This window comes from Coregonus clupeaformis, chromosome 37 (genome assembly GCF_020615455.1).
Source record: "Coregonus clupeaformis isolate EN_2021a chromosome 37, ASM2061545v1, whole genome shotgun sequence".
NCBI classification, from domain to species: Eukaryota; Metazoa; Chordata; class Actinopteri; order Salmoniformes; family Salmonidae; genus Coregonus; species Coregonus clupeaformis.
The window spans coordinates 5,078,254-5,083,418 of NC_059228.1; the positions used below are offsets into that span (position 1 = coordinate 5,078,254).

The 5,165-nt window shown below is 55.9% G+C and overlaps 1 pseudogene; it reads left to right on the top strand.

The window, feature by feature from the left end:
• Positions 1–233: 233 nt before the first annotated feature.
• LOC121553300 lies at positions 234–3,311 on the top strand (annotated as a pseudogene).
• The last annotated feature ends 1,854 nt before the right edge of the window (positions 3,312–5,165 follow it).

The window sequence follows — 5,165 nt, forward strand, 5'->3', positions numbered from 1 at the left end:
CGGTTTCCTATTCCTCCAAGCGGGTCACGACAAAAGCTCTCCCAGGGCGTCGGACCCCTCCTCCGTGGCCTTGTTGGCTTGGCTGAGCTTATGGCTTCCCTTTGTGACAGGTGTGATGGTGGCATGACCCCTGGGGACCCGCATACCTCGTGTATGCACTGCCTGGGTTTGAGCCACGCAGAGAGGGCAGTGGAGCACCCTACTGGATGCCTGTTTTGTGTGGTGTTCTCAGAATGCTGCGCCTGGCGCGATTGGAGGCCATGCGCGAGTGGGTCGGCCAGGCTCGGGCTCAGGCTGGGGACGAGCTCCCTCCCTCAGGAGTGGTGCGCCAGCGAGCTGTTAGTCCCTCTACTGGGCCCAGTACCCCTCACAGGAAGCGTGGCCGGAGCCACCGCAGGCAGAGCCCATATGCTGACAGTCCTGGACGGGGGCGGGAGTCGGACCACTGGGACCACCTTGAACGGAGGGCGCATGCCCTGCGTCAGGAGGTTGATAGCTTCGGTGGCGATGACAGCTGTTCACTGTTGGCCAGTGATAGGCTGTTCCTGGGGGACGATGCTGGCACGGTTCACCACCGTGAGCGGGGCTATCAGGCTGACAGGCCATTAGAAGCCGGCAGCGGGGCTTCATCGCCCCCAGCGGCTCGAGAGGCTATGAGGAGCCTACTCACTTGGGTAGCCACTGCACTGGACATCAAACTTGTGGACAGTGATGCTGCAGGCCTACCTGTAGACTCTGTTGCCCCAGCTGCAGGAGGGCACAGAGGAGTTCCTCCGGGAAGCGATGGAGGTGTCTCGCCTGCTTTCCCTGCTCCAGAGGGATGTGGCCCACGCCAACGGATGGGCCATGGCGCAGGTGGGTACCTCCCGGCACCATCTCTGGCTGGCCCAATTCCATCTGATGACATTCTGGAGCAGACCGATAAGGTTCGTAGGGACCGGGAAACCCTGAGACGGTTCATGCCGCCTCCTCAGGCCCCGGGTCCAAGGCAGACGGACCGTCGCCACCTACCTGCACCCGAACAACGGTGGGGTCCCTCTACTGCCCCATCGCCTCGTGCTGAGCGATGACAGCGGGGAGGGGCACAGCGTGCAGTGAAGCAACAATCTGTCAACTGTCACCACCATAGGGACATGCCTGGTGGACCCAGGTGCTCGGGGCGCCAGAGGAGAGGAAGGCCCCGGCAGGAACCCTGACACACCCTTAACCGGCCTCGGCCGCTTCTCCCGGTCTCAAAGGGCAAAGTGGGAGGAGGGTGTGGAGTCCCCCTGGGTGTTGTCCACAATACTCGAGGGGTACCGACTCCAATTCTGGTGCCGGCCCCCATCCTTCAGGGGCCTTCGTGTCACCACGGTGGCTGACATCAGAATGGCTAGGTGGGTTCTACTCCACTTATTTTGTGGTCCCTTAAAGATGGTTTTGACCGATTCTGGACCTCCGCAACCTCAATGGGTACTTGAAGGTACTGAGGTTCCACATGCTGTCCCCAGCCCGAGTGTTGCAGGCTGTGTCCAGGGACCAGTGGTTTGTGACGCTGGACCTGAGGGATGCATACTTCCATGTTCCTGTTCACACAGCTCATTGGCAGTACCTCCGATTTGCTTTCGAAGGGACTTCTTACGAATTCATGGTTCTTCCCTTCGGCCTCTCCTTGGCACCCCGCACTTTCACAAAGTGCATGGACGCTGTCCCGAGGATTGTTGATCCTCAATTACCTGGACGATTGGCTGATTTGTGCCCCGACCAGGACCCAGGTCCTGTCAAACAGAGACACGCTCCTGACCCACATTGGCGGGCTGGGCATCTGACGCCCACCTAGAGGGTGGCCTTCATTGGCATGGAACTGGACTCACTCCTCATGAGAGCACGCCTGCCAGGCGATCTTAACTTGCCTCGACCACTTTCGGCAGGTGGTATCCGCCCTGACCTGCCAATGCCTGTTGGGCTTGCTGACGGCGGCCTCGTTGCTGATTTACTGGGCCTGCTCCATCTCCGTCCTCTTCAACGGTGGTTCAACTCCCACCGGCTGCACCCGAAGCGCCACCGCCAGCTGCGGGTGACCGCACAGTGCCTCAGGGCATTTTTGTGGTGGCGCTGTCGCTTCTTTCTCTCAGGTGGGGTGGAGATGCTGAGGATATGCCGCCGGGAGCTGGTCAGCACTGATGCCTCCTAGATTGGCTGGGGGGTGACCAAGGGCAGGTCGGCCAGCGGCTGTTGGCTACCCCCTTGGAGCGGCAGGTACATCAATACACTAGCGCTCCGAGCTGTACTGCTGGCCCTGCGGTCTTTCCTTCACAGTGGTGGCTTACATCAACCATCAGGGTGGACTGAGGTCCCACCGTCTCCATTTTATGGCACGGGTGCTCCTTCTCTGGGCTCAGGGACATCTAGCAACTCTACGCACAGTGCACGTACCTGGCATCCTGAATGTGGCAGCGAATATGCTCTCGAGGGAGGGCCTGCCACCTTGTGCCTCAGGGCATTTTTGTGGTGGCGCTGTCGCTTCTTTCTCTCAGGTGGGGTGGAGATGCTGAGGATATGCCGCCGGGAGCTGGTCAGCACTGATGCCTCCTAGATTGGCTGGGGGGTGACCAAGGGCAGGTCGGCCAGCGGCTGTTGGCTACCCCCTTGGAGCGGCAGGTACATCAATACACTAGCGCTCCGAGCTGTACTGCTGGCCCTGCGGTCTTTCCTTCACAGTGGTGGCTTACATCAACCATCAGGGTGGACTGAGGTCCCACCGTCTCCATTTTATGGCACGGGTGCTCCTTCTCTGGGCTCAGGGACATCTAGCAACTCTACGCGCAGTGCACGTACCTGGCATCCTGAATGTGGCAGCGAATATGCTCTCGAGGGAGGGCCTGCCACCTTGGGACTGGAGCCTACCTTCCCAGGTGGTGCAGCACCTGTGGGACAAGTTTGGGAGGGCGCAGGTGGACCTGTTTGCCTCCATGGGCAATGCACACTGCCCCCTGTGGTACTCCATGTCGGAACCACCAGGGCCTCTGGGCTTGGATGCTCTGGCTCACAATTGGCCAGGGCTGGAGCTTTATGCATTCCCCCCTTTTACCCTGATCCAGGCTGTGCTGGACAGGACCAGGATGGCAGAGCATCGTCTGCTGCTGGTGGCCCCATACTGGCCCAGACAACCCTGGTTCAGCCTTCTCCTGTCCCTGTTGTCTGGGACACCTTGGCAACTGCCCCTGAGACCCGACCTGCTGTCTCAGGCCGGGGGAACTCTGTGGCATCCGAGACCGCGCCGCCTCAGTCTGTGGGCTTGGCCACTGAACGGCACCAATGGTCCATGTTAGGACTACAGGAGGGCGTAATTAACACCATGAAGAGTGCAAGGCCACCGGCTACAACCGCGGCATACCAGTTGCGCTGGTGGTTGTTCTGCTCTTGGTGCACTGGTATTGAGGTTGTGCCCGAGTCATGCGGGGTACAGTATGTCCTCCAATACCTGCAGTCTCACTTGGATGAGGGCTTGGCAGCCTCTACATTGAGAGGGTATTTGGCCGCTATATTTGCCTGCAATGTGGGGTGCCGGAGGATGGCTGCCCCCTAACCAATTGTGCTATTATGTGTGTTTTTTCGCGTTATTTGTAATATATTCTGTACATAATGTTTCTGCCACCATCTCTTATGACCAAAAAGAGCTTCTGGATATCAGGACAGGGATTACTCACCTCGTATTGGACAAAGAGTTTTTCTTCAACGAGTCAGACGCGAAGGATATTCTACAGATTTGCATGAGAAAGAGACGGAGATATCATGGACGTAGGTCGGGGTGCCTTGTAAGGATCCGACGGCGAGCGAGTAATCTGCCTCTTCCATCAGTCCTATTAGCCAACGTACAATCATTGGAAAACAAAATGGACGACCTAAGATCAAGGATATCCTACCAACGGGACATTAAAAACTGTAATATCTTATGTTTCACTGAGTCGTGGCTAAACGACGACATGGATAACATACAGCTGGCGGGATATACGCTACATTGGCAGGAAAGAACGGCTGACTCCGGTAAGACAAGGGGTGGCAGTCTGTGTATATTTGTAAACAACCGCTGGTGCACGAAATCTAATACTAAGGAAGTCTCGAGGTTTTCTCGAGTATCTCATGATAAGCTGTAGACCAGGGAGGAGGTCAGAGACTTGGCCGTGTGGTGCCAGGATAACAACCTCTCCCTCAATGTGATCAAGACAAAGGAGATGATTGTGGACTACAGGAAATAAAAGAGGACTGAGCACGCCCCCATTCTCATCGACGGGGCTGTAGTGGAACAGGTTGAGAGCTTCAAGTTCCTTGGTGTCCACATCACCTCCTGAACAGCTAATCATGGCTACCTGGACTATTTGCATTGTCCCCCCCACCCCACCCCCTCTTTTACGCTGCTGCTACTCTGTTTATTATCTATGCAGTCCTTTTAACTCTATCCACATGTACATATTACCTAAATTACCTCGACTAACCGGTGCCCCCACACATTGACTCTGTACCAGTACCCCTGTGTATAGTCTCCCTACTGTTATTATATTTTACTGCTGCTCTTTAATTATTATTATTTTATTTTTTACTTATCTATTTTTTACTCAACACTTTTTTTCTCAAAACTGCATTGTTGGTTAAGGGCTTGTAAGTAAGCATTTCACTGTAAGGTCTACACCTGTTGTATTCGGCGTATCTGGCAAATAAAATGTGATTTGATCCCTTGGTCTCCAGGTTTATGAAGGGGGTTCGTCGCCTGCGTCCAGCTAGGACCCGCTCAATGGCGAGCTGGGATCTGGATGTGGTCTTGGCAGCTTTGGCAAAGCCGGCTTTCGAACCATTGTAGTCTGCCTCCCTGAAACACCTATCTATGAAGGTGGTTTTCTTGGTAGCGATTACTTCCATGAAGAGGGTGGGTGAGCTCCATGCTTTTTCGGTAAGTTCTGAGTGCTACCGGATGGACCTCGGTGGGAGGAGTATATCTCTGCCCCAACCCTTCATTCCTCCCAAAGGTTCTGTCAGACAGGCATGTGAACATCCCTTTTATCCTGTCTGAATATGACCCCCCGGCAATGGCGGGGGAGTCTGGGCCTCCCTCCGGCATGCTGTGCCCTGTGCAGGCACTGGCTGCCTGTGTGGAGCAGACAGGGTCAGTGAGAACAACAGACAAGCTC